This window comes from Rattus norvegicus, chromosome 19 (genome assembly GCF_036323735.1).
Source record: "Rattus norvegicus strain BN/NHsdMcwi chromosome 19, GRCr8, whole genome shotgun sequence".
Taxonomy (NCBI): Eukaryota; Metazoa; Chordata; class Mammalia; order Rodentia; family Muridae; genus Rattus; species Rattus norvegicus.
In genome coordinates this window covers 30,361,654-30,383,011 of record NC_086037.1, presented here as the reverse complement: position 1 = coordinate 30,383,011, position 21,358 = coordinate 30,361,654, and the positions used below count along the sequence as shown (strand labels likewise).

Sequence of the window (21,358 nt, the reverse complement as noted above, 5' to 3'; positions counted from 1 at the left end):
TTAAGGGCTTTCCTAAGCTACAGAGGGAGTTCAAGGCTAGCCTGGGCAACCTAGAGGGGCCATATCTCAAAATTAAAAAAATAAAATAAAAAGAGGGTTTATGATCTAGCTCAGTGGCAAAGTACTTGACTAGCAGCCTGGCATTCAATCCTCAGTACACACACACACGCAAACACACAAACACACACATACACATACACACACACACAGACAGAGAGAGAGAGAGAGAGAGAGAGAGAGAGAGAGAAGAGAAGAGACTGTGATACCCAGACACATACTAAATCAGTGAATGAATGGATGGATGAATAATGAATGAGTGAATGAATTCGTTCATACAGTATATATGCAACTTACAAGGAAGAATCTTGGGTCTTCGAACATAACAAAATCTCTATCCTACTGTCTCCTACTCTTTCTCTGGTACAGGTCATAACTACAATTCAGACTTCCAAAGACCCTCAAGATCATTCCGATTTACTTTAAATGGAGAAAAACTGAGCTCTGGCATAATTCACTGAGCTCTAAACTAGGCTACCAGTGTGCATTGGGCCCAGAGGAGCTGCTTGAAAATATCTTTTGCTCAAAAGTCTCCCTTTTTATCCATTGACCACAAAGCCTGAAAAGCCACCACCAGCGTTTTAGCCATCTTAAAATACTGAACTGAGGCTTCCCGAGGTATTTCTCAAGGATGTACTTTCTTTAGACAGCTAGGCATGAGTCACTGTCACCCAGAAAGCCTTCCATGCTGGGCTAACGCACGAGTAGACAGGAGATTCTAAGAGAACTGGAAAGGAGATCTGGGGCACACCAGAGACACATGTAACTACTTAGAAAAGTTTGCGACAGGCCAGGTAAGCATTAAATTGCCCCATAGGACCAGTTGTACATTTATGCTGTTGCGTAATACCAAAGGACAAAAAGCACAAATACCAAGGGATCGTTTCATTTCTATGGGAGTGAATGGAGCGTCCAAGGAGAAAGCCAGATCCCCTTGGTGCTGTCTCACAACAGGCGGAGCTGCAAGCCTTTCTTACTCTGGTGGTCAAGGGTTCTTCACTAGATCAGATGTAAATATTTTTCACAGATCTACAAGGCACGAACGATGAAACCAATGCTTCAAAATATCTGGAGGCACAACATAGCTGAGGTCACTTGCATTTACACACACAAATTGGCTTCACTGTGTGCGTTAATGATGACTCCTGGAATTAAATATCTGTTGTGTCTCACTGTGATGCTGAATTCCATCCACATGTAGTATTTTGAGGGTGGGTAACAGTTAACCAGTTGCTAGTAAAATACCACCACCATCACCACCACCACCATCACCATTACCATCACCCCCTCCAGGAACGTACAATACAAAATATAAGTTATTTCTTTGCTTTAGTTCGGAAGATCACAGTTAAGGAAATCAAAAAGCATCTTCAAAACCCAGGATTAAAATTTCGTTATTCTTCTTCAAATAACAATACTGATGGTTTATTAATTACTGATGGATGGTCACCAAATAAGAAAGGATTCTTCCCATCAGAGCCTAATTAGTTTCATTGTCTGCACCCTGAAATCTCTTGTCTGCCACCCTAGCTATCAGCTGCCTGTTTTAATTAATTTTGCACCACATTCAAAGGTTTTACTTGGTGCCTCTCTGTTTAATTCCTTTCCCCCCCAAATAAATAAATAAATAAATATCAAAGCTAATGAGTCTCTGAAGAGCTGAAATGTGAATATCAGATGCAGATTCTTTTTGGGATCCCAGCTCAGCGGAAGACCAAAAAATAAGACTTGGAAGTTTGATTAAGAAATCCCAGACTGTCTCCAGCCCTCCCTTCAAATAGTCTTTCTTTGACAAAAATAGCTAACTGAAAGACTAACTAGCTAGCTAACTAACTAACTAACTAACTAGCTAACTAGCTAACTAACTAAATAGCTGTACCCCACTAATGAAAACCTCAAGAGAAGATTCTTTTCAACAACGGCTTCAATGGGCTTCCTTGAGCTACAATAGAAGATTCATGTCCAACAGACTCAAGTCTGCTGTATATAGACACACACACACACACACACACACACACACACACACATACAGAGCTACACAGACACACACACACAGCTACACAGACACACACACACACACATGCATACATAGCTACACAGACACACACACACACCTTTCACCCATGCACATACACAAAATCACAAACACACACGGAATCCACATTCTTTCATACGTACACATATACAGGTACACATTTTCATCCCATGCACAGACGACATCGCATGCTTATGCACACGCGGTTATTCATTTGCACATTATAGTCTTCTGGATACACGGACACACTCTGCACCTCCATCAGACTCCGACCCGATCCAGGTTTCCAGTTTCAAATCTATGTCACATGTAGCACATTCTCTAACAAAAACTTCCAGCCTCCCCTCCTGGTGGGTGTATCCCAGGGCTGCCCGAGACACTGTTATTAAACTGTATCCACAAAGCTTGTGGGTTGCGTAATCTGCTTTCGCCTGAGATCTTTGTATCCTTTACCGAGAAAGTCTGATTCATTTCTCAGAAATTCTCATCTGCTAGCAATCTTTCAGGACATAGTTAGTGTTGCGATATTTTCAGATATTGTTTTCTGGGGCTGGGGGAGGGGAGGGCCGGTTTCAAGTGGCTGTCCCCTGGCAGTTTCCTGAGATTACTCCACGCTTATAAGCGGCTCAAGACTGTGTGACAGCATTTCCATGCAAGGGACTTACAATCATGTTTCATTAATTCAACGTGAACGAAGCCTCATTTCTGGCCTTGAGGAGCTTAAGATTTATGTGAAATTAATAACAGAACAGATGTCTTCACAATTTGGTTCCTCTGGAAAAGGGGTGGGGAGGGGGAGAGTGAGAGAACCTCATTACTTTGAAAACTTCAATGCTTTAAAATGCAGACCCAGGGAGTTTTTACTCCAGGGTAAAGCGTTCTGCCGGATACCATCCACATCTCAGAACTAAGTGGAATTTAAATGTCAGATTTATATTAAATAGTCATATTCCCTATTATGCCTTATAATAAACAGCAGCTTATTACTTTCATTAATAAGATGTGTTGGACATTTAAAGTAAACCTTGGAGATAAGGCCGGGCACCTCATAAGCAGGAGGTGAGGGGGACCCGGGTGTGAGGGAATCTGCAGGCAGCTTGGTTTTTAGCTTGGTTTCTGATAATTTAATCATCATTCCCTCACAGGAAAACAAAATAAATTTACTCACACAGAACCCAGTGTTCCTGCTGAGGTGTGCTAAAGGCCAGAAGCTCCATTTCATGGGAGATTTTCAAATCTTGCCTCTTTATTTAACCTCTGCTCTTGCCCCAAACTCCCTTTCTTTACCCAGTACCTTCCTGGCTATGGTTTAACCTACCTCCAGCCACATATGTCAACCTGGCAATAGAACTGTATTTTTGCTTGCTAACGTCTAAAGGACAGTAGAATGGAGAGGTGACATCTTGGGAGGGGGAAGAGAACAAATGGCCCAGTTGCAGGGTCAGAACCTCTCTATTGCTTAGCAGGCCTATGGGGTTCACAGGGCTGTGGAGACAGGGACAAACGGAAAAGCCAGAGTAGCTGATTAGTTTCTAGAATGTGTTCCTCAACCCCTGTTGCCCCAGACCTGTGTCCTTCAGGCTGACTTCTCTGCTTTTCTCATGAAGACAATAAGAATGTTGAGCCAAACAGTCAGAAATCTTCCCCTTAAAGCTTCTCCATTGGGGTTGGGGATTTAGCTCAGTGGTAGAGCGCTTGCCTAGCAAGAGCAAGGCCCTGGGTTCGGTCCTCAGCTCCAAAAAAAAAAAAAAAAGACAAAATAACAAAAAGCTTCTCCATTACCAGTAAGTTTGGTCATCCCAGGACTCCACTCCCTTCCTTCTCTTTTTTTTTTTCTTTTCCCGCCTCCCCGCCCCCTCCTTCCTCCCCTTCCTTCTCTTTATTCCCATCTCTCTCCAGTCCAGACTGCACTGGACAGGTCATCTTTGATTCAGTCACCTCTGAGCTTTGACCCAGAGATAAAGGTCAAGGGAAGCTTGCCAAAGTTTTGGTGCAAACTCTGCTCTTCCTAAGCGTGCAGCCTTGAGCAAGAGTCATGACATGCTAGACCTTCTGACTCCTCATCTGAAGACACAGTGACTTTTCCCCAGGCTGTTACGGGAATGACTGATGCCCATAGTCTGGCAGCTGCTGGCAGCATGCTTGGCCCCTTTACTCACCGCTCAGCTTCTACCGACTCAACCAGCATAGTCTGAACATATTAGAAATAGAACTGTGTCTGTACTGCTCACGTGCAGGCTTTCTCGCTCGCCATTATCCCCCAAACAGCAGAGTAGCAGAGTCTTGCACAGTATTTCCATTGTGTTCAGCGTTGAGTGATCTGAGGATGAAAGAAAGTCTATGAGAAGACGTATGGCGGTTGTAAACAAATCTTGAGCCATTTATAAAAGGGCTGTGAGCATCCACGGATTATGTTATTCAGAACGGGGTCCCCCGGAACCCTATCCCAGCCCCTAACCCAGCAGATAGGAAAACAATAGGTCAGGGAAAAACAGTGACAACAAATGGCAGTTCTTAGGCACTTCCTAGGCTGGCAACCTGTGAAGAGAAGCGTGTCAAGTCCCCACTCCTGACTGATGCAGAGGGACAGGTCCCATGTGGAGAGTCAGGGCACCTCAGTGAGAGGCAGCAGATATCCTAGGGGGCCCTCTTGATGGCTCTGCAGGACAATGAGTCCTTCTGCCTCTTCTAGGAAACCAGAAATATGGGATTCTAAGTGGTGAGAAGTGAGATCCTCTACATTTGAGTTGAAAACGTTATAAGCTTACAGACTGGTGTCTGGAAATTCAGCATTATCTATAGGACTAGACATTAGAAATGGAATAGAACTTGAGCCTTAGTTAAGAACTTTTCTATTAGGTAGACACATGTATGCATGCAATTCACATACGTTCTCTCTCTCTCTCCCTCCCTCAACCCTCCCCCCTTTCACACACACACACACACACACACACACACACACACACACACACACACACACCCCACACACACCCATTGGTCCTCATACTGTCTATGCCTTGATTTAATAATGTAGCAAAATCACCAGCTCTTTGGGCCAGGCGTCTTCAAGCCTTCCACAGAACAAGATCTGTTCTCCGCTCATCTGTTGTGGGTAGCATGTGGCTTATTCTGCTAAGGGCCAAGCGTTTGAAGCTTGATCCCCATTGTGGAGATAGGAGGGGGTGGTAGAACCTGTAAGAGATGAGATCTAGCGGGAGGTGATGAGGTCAGAGAAATCACTGCCCCTGGGAGTGATTGATGCTGGTCTATAGAAGTGAGCTTTCCTAGTGGATTCTTATAAAGAACAAGGTCATCCATGACTCTCTGGCTTCCTGTTTCCCTGGTTAGCCCCTCCTGTTTGCACATGTTCCCACTGTGAGCTATCTACAAAGCAGTGCAGTGATATAACTAAGGGTCCTCATCAGAGATCAAGGAAATGGGCCATCTATGCTTGGACTTTCAGCTTCCCAACGATAAGCTAAGCAAACCTCTTTTCAGTATAATATACGTACTCAGTCTTAGGTACTGGCATGGCTCATGCTAAATTTCAACTTGAAAGGATCTACGGTCACCCAGGAGACAAACGCCTGGACACAGCTGTGAAGGAGTTCCCGGATTAGGTGAGCTGACATGAGAGGAGCCACCCTACATATAGATGTCACCATCTAGTGGATTGGGTTCCCGTACTAAGTAAAAAGAAGACAGTGAACCACACACCATCGTTCATTTCTCTCTGCTTTCTGACTGAAGGTGTAGGGTAACCATAGCTTGGTAATCCTGACTCCATGACTTTCCTGTCATGGAGGCCTACATACCCTTGAATTGTGAGCTAAAATAAATCCTTCCCTCTTAAGTGGATACCTGTCAGGTATAATATGGTTTCTATACATCTATGTCATATAATTTACACTTCCGTGTATATTTACAATTTTATTATATCATACATATGTATATACATGCATATACACATACATACACATACATATATACATACAGACATACATACAAACATGCGTATTGTAAAAAAAGTAATCTATGAAAAGTGTTTCTCTCAATCCACCCAGTTCCTCCTTATTAAGACAAAGATTTGTTTCTCATGGGTCTGTTCCTAAGAGGTTGTTTCCCCTAGGATCTGCTCTTAAACATTGTATCATCTGACAATATGACAAATGCAGAAAAGCGTATTATAAACACAGTATGTTCGTGTTTTCAACACATTTTCTTGTTCAGCTGTTGGGTATTTTTCTTATTGATTTCTAGAAACTCTTTTATAATAAGCAAATTCACCTCTGTAGGCTATGGGTTGCAAACATTTCCCATAATTGGTTGACTTTTAATGTTTGTCACGCAGCCTCATAAAGGTTTATTTGTGGACAAACTGATCAGTGTTTTCTTTTAGGACTTCTTGCTCCATTCACAATCTGAACACTCTTGCTGCATTTTGGATTATTTTGAAGTTCCTCTTTAGTTCTTATAGGCTTGGTTGTTCATATGCAGATTACTATTTACCTAGGATTGATTTAGATGTACAATAGAAATGGGACAGAAGGTTGCCCTACACCTTTAGATGTGGGGCAGAAATCCAACTTTAGGTTTTCTTCCCAGATGACTACCCACATTTCAAAGGCACTCACTACGTAAGGCTTTCCCCACACTTGTTTGAATTTGCAAGCCTTGTTAGCAGCTGCTTTTTCGACAACTTTCACTTGAAACATGATTTCAAACTGATAATGTTGCTTGCTGTACTAGTTAAAGTTTTTGCACAAAATTTATATGAGACAGAGAAAACTTTTGATTTGAGAGAGAAGTGGGGGGGGGGGGGTTGTGTGAGAAAATCCCATCCACTGACGCCAGGAAAGAAGAGCAGAGCAGAATTACCTCACATCATGCTTCTCAGATTATTTTCAGGTTTCAGTCACCAAGAGAAAAGAATTTGAATCCTAAAAAGGCCAGTAGAGCCCTGTAAGCAAAAATTAGCAATGTGAGAAGTCAGAAAATTTACACCTGGGGTTCAATTTCAGTTGTGCATGAATGTGTCCCCAGCTAAGACAGCAGTGAGGGCGGGAGGTAATTTGAAGCTATGATCTCATAGTATTAAGCATCGACTGCCCCCCCAACCAGAAGAACACCTCACTCCCTTTTAGTGTGTGTGTGTGTGTGTGTGTGTGTGTGTGTGTGTGTGTATGGTGCATGTGGAAGCCAAGGGTTTGCATCAAATGTCTTCCTCTGTCATCTTCCATTGTATTTTGAATTTTTGAAAATTATGTGTATGTGTGTGCATATGGGTATAGGTGTCTATAGAGAACAAAAAGACAGTATTGGCTCCCTGGAGCTGGAGCCACAGAAAGTTATGGACTGCCATACATGCGTGCTAGGACCTGAACTTAGGTCCTTTGCAATAGCAGTAATACTCCTAATCATACATCTAGCCCCTTCCGCTGTAGTTTTTGAGACAGGGTCTCACTGAACCCAGAGCACTGGATCTCGTAGGCTAGCCTGGCTGTCCAGGGAGCCCCAGGGATCCATGTGACTCCACTCTCTCCCTTAGCACTGGGATAAGGGGGACATGGCACAGCATCCAGCTTTTCTCTTCAGTGCTGGAGATCCAATTTGGGTCCTCATGTTTGAAAGGCAAGCATCCTACCAACTAAGCTATCTCTCTAGCCTCTAAAGCAACTATTTCCCTCCTGGGAAGCTGAGGTGATGCTGGGATGTGCTTCCCACAGGGGAAGATCTGGGTGCACTTTAATCGTCTTAAAGAAAATCCACAGAGCAAAATTATAAATTTGATATGGCCGCACTCAGCCAATAGAAACTCATAAAGCATCCTCAAATCATAATGTAGTGAAAAGGAATCACTAAGTGCCAGGGAACATATGAGAACCCCAAGCTCCCATTCATCTGCAGCTTTATGCAAGGGTAGCATATTAAAGTGGTTTCAACTTCAGAGCAGAGCTCCCCAAAGAGTGTTCCAGTCTTAATTAAAATGTCAATGAAATACAAAAGTGCACAAGGGACATTTTCAGAAACCATTCCCTTTCAACTTCTGGAAGGCTGGCTGCGTCTTCCTTCAAATCTGCCTGCTGGCCTGACCAGCACAGCCACCTGAGCAAGCCACCTTTCCTTTCTGCCTGGGGAGCCCTTGTCTAGACCAAGGACCACCCTCGGGGGAAGCTGAAGGCAGAGGAGTGGTGAATCATGATGCTCCTCTCTCCCTTCAGCAGAGGCTCAGGGTGGCCTCACTGTGCAGCCTGGGAACGAGTAGAGAAAATACTAGCTCAGACTGGCTGAGCACAATGAACTAACAATAATGAGTGTCAGGATCTCTTTAACTCTAGAGAGGAAAGTGCTGACAGGTGAGATGACCTGTCAAGTGTTTGCTGGGAGTTGGGAATAGAAGGAATGGTAGGGTGGGGTGGGGGGGTGTCTAGAAATCACACTCCCTTCTGAAGGAACTGATGCTAGCCCACTTCACAGCTTACATGCAATATACGAGCCCGTTGTCTTCTGGCAAAAAAAAAAAAGGCCGGAAATCTGCACTTTTAAGATGTGATATTTCTGCAATTTTATATTGGCTATTTATTGAATATTTTAAAACCACCATGGGTCAATTCTATGACAAGAATAAACCAAGCATCTGGGTAAACTACATATAACCTAGAATAGACTGCTGTGCTCCACAGTACTTTTCCTTCTCTCAATTTCAATATTCGTGTACCCACACATCCATCCATCATCCATCCATCCATCCATCCATCCATCCATCCATCCATCCACCTACCCATCCATCCATCTATCCATCCACTTACCCATCACTCATCTATCCATCTATCTATCCACTCATCCATCCATCCATCTATCCACTTACCCATCCATCCATCCATCCACTTACCCATCATTCATCCATCCATCTATCCACTTATCCATCCATCCATCCATCCATTCATCCATCCATCCATCCATCTATCCATCCATCCATCCATCCATCCACTTATCCATCCATCCATCCATCCATCCATCCATCCATCCATCCATCCATCCATCCATCTATCCATCCACTCATCCATCCACCCACTTACTCATGCATTCATAACTCCACCTCTCTGTGTATTCCTTTATCCACATAAATACCTATCCACCTATCTGTACATCTATCCATCCATCTGCTTACCCATCCATTCATTCTACTTATCCATCCACTTAGTCATCTTATCACTCACCTACAGTGAATAGTCCTTAGTGCCTTGCATGCAAGGTAATATAATAGAACCATGAAGAAGACTTAACCCCAAGTTCAAACTTATGTCCAGCCCCATTTTTGGTCCTACTTATGACTTTAGAGATGGAACTATGCAGAGAGTTTTAAATGTCCATGCCTTCTCTATTGCAGCCTCTTATCTTGCATATGTCTTTCTTCCTTTGAGTTCTCTTTTCCCACAGGACCAGCTGGAGCATGTTGTAGAGATGGTGGGGTTGGCAGATGATACGACTTGTAGCTATCATATGTCTTCTGGTTCTTGACTTCATCTCAAGCTCAAGTTCAGTGCTACCCTTTGCTTTAGTCATTGGGTGGCTCTCATCAGGTTAATAGGCTTGAATCTGTCCAAGATTTCTTCCCGTGCTCTGCTGGCGTGAAAGCCTCCATGGCGGGTGAAACAGAGATTTGACACCATCAGCCAAAGCAGAACACAGGAAGGTGAAACCCAGTAAGTATGTCCTCAGAGAAAGGTGAGTGTGGGGCTTCAGTCAGAGAAGCTATGCAGAAACGGGGCTCCTTCTCCTGTGCCTTGCATTACCAACCTTGACTGTGCCTGGTACACAAGCGGGTGCTTCAGTAACATATAGAAGGTGGCTCTGCCGAAAAGGTAATGTCCCTCCTTACTGTTGATATAAGATGCAGGGAGTGCCCAGCCTTAAGTGTTTCTCACCTGATGTCACTTGATTTAGCAGTTTGGTGACCCTCAACCTCAGTGTCTAGCATGGAGACAGCACACAGTAATTGAATCCTTTGTAGACTGACAAACTTTGGAAACTATCATATTATTGGTGGGAATTAAGTACCAGAGATGAGAAGAGACTTGCCCGAGGGCCAATCCCCTCTTCTTTTGCTATCTTTTAACATTATATCTATTATATTCTTTCATACTCAGACACCAGAAATAACACACACATACACACACACACACGTATATGTCTCTCTCTCTCTATATGTGTGTGTGTGTGTGTGTGTGTGTGTGTGTGTGTGTGTAGTCACACAATCCATAGCCTCTGGAAGACACACAGACACAGATTCAAAGTCACCTAGAGTCCAGACATACAACAGAGAGACACAAAGAAGCACATGGAGACACTCAACATCCAGAGTTTTCCATGGCCTGAGTGTGTCCTCCATATTGAAATCCTACCCCCCAAAGAGATGATGTCAGAAGGCATGTCCTTTGTAAGGTGATAAGGATTAGTGTCCTTGTGAGGCAGGCTGAGAAGAAACCTCTATACTTCCTACCACATAAGGACACAATGAGATCCCATTGTCTATGAACCCAACAAAAGCCTCTCACTAAATACCAAATCTGCCAGCATCTTCATCTCAGCAACTGAAGCCTCAGAACTGGGAGCAACACATTCCAGCTATTTATAACCAATCTAGTTCAGCATACACTGTTAGAGTAACTCAATGGCTGAAGATAGAGACCAATAGACTCACGCTTGTAGCCTCAGATACAGACATACCTTCACACGGAGTCCACACAGACCCGCGCATGCCCACACCTACACACTCACAGGTGCACATACACACCAACAGTCACACAAGTGGGCATGTGCATGGAGACACAAACACACACTGACGCACCGACACACCTTCCTATGTGTTCTTGCTTCTGACTCATGGGACCATGAAAAGCATCAGTAATAAGTGATGTGGCCACTTTCTTACTCTCTGAGTGCCAGAGCTGTCACATCCAACAAAGGTCACGCACGTCCCCAGGCACAGGCTAATATTCAAGCAGCTGTTCTCAGGAAAACACTGTCTTTTGAGTGGAGATCTTCTGGGCCCCAGGAAAGAAACAAATCTTGAGTGATATTTCTGCCAGAGGAAGAAACACATACACACACACACACACACACACACACACACACACATCTGTCTGTCTGTCTATCTATCTACCTATCTATCTACCTATCTATCTATCCCTATCATCTGTCTGTCCATCTGTCTATTTATCCATCCATCTATCAAACTGCCTATATATCATCTATTTCAATTTCTTTGTCTCTGTCTCTTTCTCTGTGTCTGTCTGTCTGCCTGTCTGCCTGCCCCCCCTCTCTTTCTGAGACTGAAACAAGGGCATCCTACTTGTCAGGCAGACATTCCCCCACTGAGTGACATATCCAGTCCCCCACACCACTCTCAATATCCTGTGTGGAGGGAAGCATTCACTCTACCTGAATCATGAGTAGACTCAAGCTAGGACACACCCATTCTCCGGCTTGGACTAAGTAGTAAAAGCTTAGCTCTTGTGTGTCTGGAACTTGGAAAATCACCATGCAACTCTTGGGTGACTCATCCAAAGAGATCTATCTACTGTTTCTTCATGGAGCAGCTTTCGTGGTGCCTATGTCTGGGTTCAAGACTCCCATCCCTCAGCACATAACTTCTCACTGGACCCTGTGTGCATCTGTGTGTGCGTTAGGCATACATTGACTAACTTGGGGCCTTTTAGGGCTCTGCATTCTGAGTATCCAGCCGGGGGCCTTTGGTCGATTGCTATGCAAGATTTATGATTGCATCATTTCCAGCAGATAATTTGACCATAATTTAACATTTTTGCCTTTTCAAGTAACTCAGACATTCCTCTTTCATGGGGCCGTGGACCCCTCTGGGGAAGTAGGGATGGGTGAGACAAGCCTGGCTTTGCTCTGGCTTTGTTCCAGTCTGTTACAGAGAAGCTATGCGTATCCTCTTCATCTTATCTGACTTTGCAGCTTTTGATCAACAGCAGAAGATGTGTGTTTTATCCAAACACTAACCAAATGCATTCAACAGATTACACATTAATTTTACCATCCTGACATTGAATAGAGAGATAATCCACACAAGTGCTTCAGATTTCTTAAAAGTGAATTTAATTATAAGTGGTAATATGTCCTGGAGAGTTACAATCATGAGAGGCTATGTTCTGTAAGTCTGAAATGAGAGCTTATATTTCAAAGGCTTATTGCAGTGGAATTAAATGACCCAATTTATTAGTTGTAAGTGTATGATTACTGAAGCTTTGCCACACACACACACACACACACACACACTCACACAACCCTCCACATATGTAACATATTCTATCTGGATTTTGTGCACATAATCCTTCTACCAGAATCATATTTTGTTACAAAAGCTGCCTCTCCATTAATTTATTTGTGAGAGACACAGGCAACTGATCTCCAATCTTCTGAACCCCCAGTAGAAACACTGTTGGGTTTTTGTGGGTATTTTGTGATCCTCCTTCCCAATCCTGTAAAGCAATTAGGAAGAGGAAAAGGAGGAAAGTGCAGAAGTACTGTTGTCAGGATGGAGGATGGGAGGTTTGGGAAGGGTGGTCTGGAGGGCAGAGGCTGCAGAAAGCCAGGGGCTCTGCGCCCCTCATTCATGTGTGGACGCTTGCTGACCTCCTGCCATGCTGTGGCTACTGCACAGAGTGCATTCCCCAGTCTCCCTCCGTGAAGCCTCTCAGAAGAGTGACCTACGGCAGATGTGTGGGACACTTACTTGGCTGATGAGGAAACTCAGACTCAGAGGGATTATGGAGAACTCTGTAGGCATCCTTGACTTCATGATCAGTGGGAACAGGACTTGCATGTGGCTCTAATCGGAGTCTGTGTTCCTGCCCCATCCTTGTCTATGAGTGATGTTCTGTTCATTAGAGACAAGGGAGGAAGGGAAGGTGGGCTGCGAGTGTGTCCATGGTGACAATAAATAGGTGAGAAGGTTGAGAGAGGGGCCCATGGTGATGATGAGGCAGGATGTAGAGTGTGTTGACAGCAAAAAAGGCAGACATGGCACTGAACTGAGCCAATGTCACCATGCACACTCCTGGAAAATGAAACCCTTGCAAAACAGGCACTAAAGCATGTTACAAAAGAGTCTTATGTTTACAAACACTGGATAAGGGGTTGGGGTATGAGAACGACAAGAGAGAGAGGTATGAGGCAGAGGCATAGGTTAAGCCTGGGATGCTCATGGTAAAGAGCCTTCGTCCAGCCTGAGGAGTTGAGGTTTCTCCTGTAGATGACAGAAAGGTACAGATGGTTAGTGGGCATGGACTGGTAGTATTGGAGGAAGGGGTCTCCTGTTCATTTACCTAAGGGAACCAGGTAGACAAAAATACAAGGGATACGGACCTGGTAAGACTGTGTAAAATGGACAGCATATCCAGTTACAGGGGTATCTGCTGCTTGGTTCCAATCTATTGGAGACGATGGGGAGTTGCTAAAAGAACATAGAAATTTTACCAAGTTGGTAGATGGGTATCTTAGTTTCCTCTCTTTGTCAGGGCAGAATGTCTAACAGAAACAATTTAAAGGAAGGGTGTACTTTCGTTCACAGCTCAGAAGCAACGGTCCAGCACAGCAGGCAAGGTGTGGAGGCAGAAGCAGTCTCATCTGTGACAGAAGGCCTTCCAGCAGCTGTCCACATTGTGATGGCAGACAGGAAGTGGAGAGCTTACACTAGACCCCAGGACAGATCTTGAACCTCCAGACCCATCCTAGTGGCCAGTGTTTGCCAACATGGTCCCGTGCCACAAAGAATCTGTCTATAACCTACTCTCAAATAGTCTGAGGACCGCCTACTAAGTCTGTGGGAAGCATTAAAAACACAATGGTGGATTGCAAGGTAGGTCCCCACCCACAACTCTTTCTCCACAGGTCCTTGACAGTGTGACTCTGTAGCTGTCCTATCACAGAATAGAGCCGACTGACATGCTATTGGGTCTGCTGTGAGAAAGGCGAGCCATGCTTCTCTTCTGAGCATGGCCTTCAAGAAGCCTCACAGTTCTCCAGTCTCTTGCAACCCAACTTTTCTCCATCACCAAGCAAATGTGCACTGGTCTGTCAGAGAAGAGAGCCCAGGAGTTATAGACCTGCCTGAAGACTCCAGCATGATCCTCCCGGCCCAGTCTTCCCTCCTGACCCGTCATTCTACAGACAAGTGGAAGCCCAGCCTCGTGCAGGTAGCAGCCCCACACTGTCATCCCATGGACTAATAGAAATAAACGTTTATCCTTTTATGATCTATCTTAGGACAGTTTGTTACTCGGCAACAGCTAGCAGATACGCTCACTCACATGTTTGTGAGCTCCACGCTGATTCCCTTTGACCGCCACAAATCCTTCTGACTCAACATCAAAAATTATCCTGTTGCAGTTAACATGGTAGGGCAGAGGAGGGGAGGCCTAAGACCACTTTTGTACGTTGACACCTTGCCTGCCTATTGCTGTCAGTGGTCGGTTGCTCTTAACTGGGTAGTCCATTGTAGTTTCAGTGTCCCTGAGTCATACTCACCCGGAGGCCTACGGCTGCCTGCTCAAGTAGCTGTTGTATACAATGGCTGTGCTCACATATGGCTCCCGTCTGGCCACCTCCCTGTCAGCTCTGACCTCTGGTGCTGTCTCATCCATGAATATGTGTTGCTGTGAGGACAGGAACTTATCAGGACCCCAGGCAGTAGACTGCACAGTCCTCAAACCCTTACAAAATAGGTCCTCAGACAAGTGCCCTCTGCTAATGCCACAAGGGTGTCTAACAACATAAACACTCCCACTCGCACAGTAGGGCAGTACCCACTGTGGGTCAGGTACAGTTCTTAGCCTGGAGCAGGCAGAGTCTTCCCCTCTCGGCAGCCATATGAGGTGGCTTCGCTCAGGTGCCCTTGTTGGTCTGCTGTGGAGCGGAAGCGTTTCCCAAAAACTCACATGTTGAAGAAGGTGTACTCTTCAGTGTATCAGTGTTCACAGAGATGGGGCCTTTAGGAAGTGGTTGGATGGTTGGTGAAGGCCCTGACCTCATCTGTAGATTCATCCTCAGAAGGATGCTTCGCTTAATGGACTAGTGGATTGTGGGGAAACTTGAAGAGATCGGGCCTCATTGGAAGAAGTAGGTCAATAGTGTTCCCTAAGAGGGTTCTCTCTCTCTCTCTCTCTCTCTCTCTCTCTCTCTCTCTCTCCACACACACACACACACACACACACACACACACACACACACACACACACACTTACATAAACAGGTCCCCCCATGTAACTACACAGCCCCTGACATACATACTCAGGCTCTACTCACACTCATACTCACACAATAATCATGGCCCCCCATATGCACATACTCAGCCCTCCGACACACACACACACACACACACACACACACACACACACACACACGACAGCCCCCTTTCCTCCCTCCTCACAATGTTCTACTTTACCACAGGCCCAGAGGCAAGAGAGCAAGTAATCACAACTAGAAAACTAGAACCTGAGTGAAAACACACATTTCCTTCTTTTAATGTGTTTATCTCGAGTCTTTTTTCACAACAACAGAAATCTAGCATGCTTGGGAAAATGAAGAAACTTAAGTGAAAGAAGAAAGAAACCCTTCTTTCTAGCTACCAAAGAAACCAGGGCTCTGAAATCTCCACCTCCCATCCCAATGGACTACTGTGCAGGGCCTCCTGGTTAAGCAAACCTCACAGGTGAGGTAGCCTTTTGCCTTTGTCATGCTCACCCTTCTCTCTCCCAGTCCAGCCACAAACTCCAACTTCAGGCACCGTCCACAAGGAGGTGGATAGATACGTGAGTGAGTCAGATGGCCATATTGTTGTCTGTGGTGGATGAGGGGAAAGAGATCTTCACAAGAGGGCAAACAGAGCCATGGAAAAAGCCCATGGAGCAGAGGGAATAGTGAGTGATTGTGGCAGCTGGTGACTGGTTCTCTTCAATCTGTCCCCAAAGATCCAGGCCATGTCCTCACCCTGAAAGTCAGCCCTAGGCCTCAGCACCTGTCTGAATGGGCGAGCTTCCTCACCTGAGCTTCCTGACAGCCCTTCCAGGATTAAACACCTTATGAAGAAATCTGACCACACCTGGCCAACCACCTTCTGCAGCTCCTCATTTCTCACAGACCAAACAGATGTGAAGTGGACGGCATGCAACAACAGGGGTTGGGGGGGGTCTGTGGCGAACTTCGGCTTGTCCCGGCTGCCCAGTGCCCCCATGGGTCAGATACGCCAATGCATTTTAAAACAGAAGCTGGGCATATGTTTCTCTGCATGGCATGTCACTCTGTGGATTTAGCAGTAGTCCCCAGCCTTCAGTGTGTGTCTCTCTCTCGAGGTGGCATTTGTGGCTGGGGAGCAGGGATGCTCAGTGGGATGGGCAGGGTCTACAGTTGAGTCACAGGGCTGGGCCTCTCCTGTTGCCATCCCACCCACCAGCCAGGGGTTCTGTGTTCAAGGCTGACCGTGTGGTATGTCTTCCTTATGCATGTGTGGGCTTGGAAGACTTCTCTGACCCTGACACCCCTTCTTCCCATACCCTTGCCCTTTAGACCTCCATTTCAGTGGTTCCTCCTCGTTTTAATCCTCCCAGATCCCTTCTAGAATGGCACACTACCCTGAGCTTCTTGAAAATCCACCCATATTAGCTTCTGGTGCATGCTGGGCCTCTCTGTAACCTGTCAGGCCCAGCCAGCAGGGCACTTCCTCGTGTGGGATCATGTATTTTCTTGTAGTGCGAACACACATTGACCATGCCACAGGCACCTCAGTCAGAGCAGCCCCTTCTGAGCAGGTCAGAGGTCAGACCGCCCTTTTCTGCTTCTCATGTAGGGGGCCTCGAGGCAGGTAGGAGAGCAGGGCCAGGTGTAGCAACCCGAGAATCTGGATCCAAGTGCCCAGTGGCTCAGAAAGGAGGCCTACAAGGGCCTCAACCTATTTTGTGCCCACGTATGAATACCTTGAAGAAGTTGTGCATGGCCTGCATGGGAGCTGTGGAAGTTCCAGACCTTTCCAGACCTCTTCCCCTAACCCCAGTTCCACCAAAGTCCCTCTATGAGTCTTTGAAAGAGGTTCCGACAGTGAAAGGAGGGAGTCCTTGGCTCTGTCAAGTGGGATGGTGCAGCCACAGAGTAGGGAAGAAAGGGTGCCCTGTGACTGGAGCAGTTTGGGAAGGGTGGGACCCACGGGAAGGTGTGGCTGGAAGGCAGGGTGCAGGGTGTTTGGGAGTCTGAGCTTGGCTGCCAGAGTAAGGGGCAACGCCATCTGTGCCAGCATTTCTAACTGAAGGGTGTGTGGCGCCATAGGTGAAGTCCTGGGTGACAGCAGCCAGGGGCAGGAGGGAGGCCAGGCAACCACAGCAGCCACGGGCAGGAGGCCACACAGCCACTGGAGGGAGGATGTCTGCTGCTTATGAAAAAGATAATCTACTGGATTCTCAGAAAAAAACCAAAACAAACAAATGACAACAACAATAACAACAAAACCAGAGCCAGGCATTGTCACTGGAAGGACTGGGGTAACCAGCAGGTGTTGTTGCAAAAATATAAAAAGTAAAAAGGGCATCTTTTATCCCCACTAGGTCTACACCGCAGTGCCCCAAGATGTCTGCTGGATATCTTAATTCTCAGTCAGCAAAGCCTCCCACCCACTCTGCTCCATCCCATATCACACTGCCGAAGGCCTCTCTCTGAGCCTGGCAGCCATCTCTCTACCTACCTAGTTCCCAAGGCAGGTTTCCATGCCCAAAACACACGTCCTAATCCGTGTTGGCCCAGACCAGCTGCCCCCCACTCCATTACACTTATATCTACACCTGAAAGAACACACAACACAATAACCTTTGACCCTATTGATAAGATACAATTGCCCACCTAAACATACAAAGTCTAGTGCCATCCATCCCTTAAGAACATTTGTTAACAACCTGTAAAGGTGCAGCATGGAATCTTAATGTCACCTGCCATATTGTCCTGCCATGGCTTCTCTCCCTGTCTCTTTCTCCTTTCGTTCCAGTCTCCTCCTCTTCCTTCAAACTTTTCTCCTGCCCATCCTTCCTCCTCATCCAATGGCAGGCCTCCTTCCACCTTGTACCTACCTCACCTGTGACATCATCCCACAAGCAGGCTGTTGAGGCAGTGATTAGCTCTTGATAGTTTCCAAGAGCCAAGTCACTCTAGTGGGGTCTGCTAAACCAGCCTAGGCCCTAGGCTGCCTACCTACTGCATGACTGTGAAGATGGTCCATTTCTCCTCAGGAGAAGAGGAGGTTCATCTGTGTCTGCACCATGTAGGCCTCAGGCCTGGGATCTAAGCCTGGGAAGTGAGCAGAGAGAGCCTCACTCAGTGCTCCCTCACCATCCTCAGTGCTCCCTCACCATCCTCAGTGCTCCCTCACCATTCTCACTGCTCCCTCACCATCCTCACTGCTCCCTCACCATCCTCACTGCTCCCTCACCATCCTCAGTGCTCAGCCATGGAGCAACCTTGAATGAACATCTCTGGGTCTTGGTGTCCTCCCACACAGAGGAGCACTGTTCGTAAGAATACATCCTCAGGGATGTTTCCAGAACCCCATGAACCAGCCTACTAAAGTGCTCTGAATGGGACCTGCTAACACAGTAACAAAGGCAAGATGCACCACAATAAGCGTCTCTCATTGTCTCTGCCTGTGATGAGCAGGATCAGTCCCCAACCCATCTTTACTCCAGCCGGGATAAATATAATAGCTACAGTAAGAGATGTGAACCAGTAAGCTAGTTTCGGAGTCAGTAAGTCCTGTTCCACTGATACCCTGGGCTCCTCATTGTGGTTTTTCTTGCTTAGTTTTATATTCCGGGTCTTGGCGCATGCCTGCCAAGCACTGTGCCATTGAAGAATATAGCCGTGCTAGACTCCTATCTGCAAGCATAACAGAGTATCATTAACAGTGTTAGGGATTGGTGCTTGCCTATGGGATGGGTCTCAAGTTGGGCCAGATATTGGTTGGCCGTTCCCTCAGTCTCTGTTCCATCCCCTGTCCCTCCATTTCTCGTAGACAGGATAAATCTTGAGTCAAAAGTTTTGAGTGGGTTGGTGTCTCTCTCTCTCTCTCCACTGGGGTTCCTGCCTGGCTACCTCAGGTGGCCTCTTCAGGTTCCCTATCCCCAATGCTGTGAGTCACAGCTAAGAACACCCTCATTGTTCCTAGGCACCTCCCTTATCCCAGGTCTCTGTCTCTTCCTATCACTTGGATGTTTTAAAGAATCTCAAGCCTTGAGCCTTGAGGCTGGCAGGACTAGATGTGATTGTCCATATCCTTCACTAGGTGGAGCCAAAACCCAGCGAATGTACCAGCCCAGGCGGGCCGCTCCCCGAGGCTGCTTTTCCAATACCAGCCGCCAGATGGCGAGGCCTGTCCGCTCTGAAACAGCTGGCCCTAGAGAACCCTGGGCCTTCCCAGCTTGGAGTTTCCTCCCTCAGAGGCCTTGTGCAGGAACAGTGAGGGGCATTGAACTTCATCCTTACTGGAACCCCACAAATGGCAGTGGCTGGCACTTTCTACCCAGACGCAAGCACTAAATTCGGTAGGCGCTTGAAGACTTTCATCTCTTGAACTAATGTATGTATGCGCGCACTCAGGCACGCACGCACGCGCACACACACGGGCGCGCGCGCATGAACACACACACACACACACACACACACACACAAACACACACACACACACACACACCAGCAGCCATTACCTAGAAGAGAAATCTACAGAGAGCATATTATTATAAGGAGAGTGGTTGGTTTTTTTGTTTGTTTGTTTGTTTTTTGAGTGTCTGCTGCATGCGTGCCAGGCAGCGTTAAGTGTGTAATAAGCACTAACTGTTATGACAGCCCTGAGTGCCGGTTGCACTGTTACAGGACCAATACAGGAAGTGAGGTTGTCATAGAACTAACAAGCCACCAAGTCACCATCCGCACATGAATATGGTTGCTAATGACTGGCTCTAAATCAGGGAGGACTTCCCGGAGGTGTATTTTGAACTGACTTTGAAAGTATAATACTCTTGGATTGACTTCTGGAACAAGAGGAGTCAGGAGGTGGAGATCAGAAAGGCACAGAGGGGATGCTGAAAGTGGGCTGAAGACGGCAGGGCGTGGGGGGAGTGAAAGGTATGCCTGGGGAGCGGCTGCAAAGAAATATTCAATAGACCTAGCTTCCAGCATTGTATAGACTTGCTGTGTGTCCTTGGTCAAACCACTCAACTTCTCTGGGCTCTCTTCTTCCTATCATCAGCAAAGGTTCCATTGGGTGTTCTGTGAGACAGCACTTACCACAGTTCCTGGCTCAAATCAAACTCCTGGGAATGTGTTCTTTGTGTGTGATCTTGCCCTGGGAAGCCCTCCTCAGTGCCTCAGTTAAGTTTCCCCATCTCCCCACGGTGAGGTGTGGAATATTACAGTTCAGGAAGTATACAAGGGCTCTGAAAACAGAAAGGATGTCTTAGTGTGGATCCTATGTCGGTGGCCTCAAGTGGATCATCTCAGTGTTCTCAGCTCTTAGCCAGGGCTACTGGCGTCCTCCCACCAGTTTGTCTATTAGACAGAGAGGTAGTAGTGGGCCATCTGCAGGAATTATGTTGAATGACACAGTAGTGAGGAAGCAGCCTTTAGCATGCCCAAAGATGGTCCAGCAACTGTGTCCCCACTAGGTCTCTTTCCAGGGCTCTTTCTCTCTCCAGGCACCAGCTAGAAAGGAACTATTCAAACATGCCAACACCTTCAAGGGAAAGCACTCTCCTGATTCGGAGCAGGACTGGGGTACCTGTGGTGCTGTGGGTACCGGGACCATCACAGGGGATGGATGGTGGACCTGGAGATGCTCTGAGGAGAGGAAACAGAACAAGGACAGCTGGCTGCAAGGCTCAGCCAGGCCTATCCCTCCTACACCCCGCCCTCAGGAATTGTCAGCTCTGAGGTGTTTTCTCTGGAGCCCTGCAAAGAGGCTTTCCATCAAAGATCGTGATAGACAGGCCTCCTTGCTCTACCCCACTGCTTACTGCCTTGAGGATTCCTTCTGAGGGGCCCTGAAAGCTGAGCATTGGAGTTTCCAAATCCAAGGGGCATGGGTCAGTGGGGTCCTCCCTGCTGGGGGATCCCAGCCAGGCTGAGACAGTCCAAGAATGAAGAGCTCACTGCTCCCGAACCTGAGCTTCGAGACAACAGCAGCTACAGCATCCCTTTCTCCATGAACTT

The 21,358-nt window shown here is 46.6% G+C and overlaps 1 long non-coding RNA gene across 1 annotated transcript; it reads right to left on the bottom strand.

Annotated features, from left to right (window-relative positions):
• Positions 1 to 12,122: 12,122 nt before the first annotated feature.
• On the bottom strand, positions 12,123 to 15,302 carry LOC120098590 (uncharacterized). The gene is made up of 3 exons (XR_005496943.2): positions 14,648 to 15,302; positions 13,487 to 13,574; positions 12,123 to 13,367 (listed from the first exon to the last, which is right to left on the bottom strand). It is a non-coding gene; the product is annotated as an uncharacterized LOC120098590 (long non-coding RNA).
• Positions 15,303 to 21,358: the final 6,056 nt, after the last annotated feature.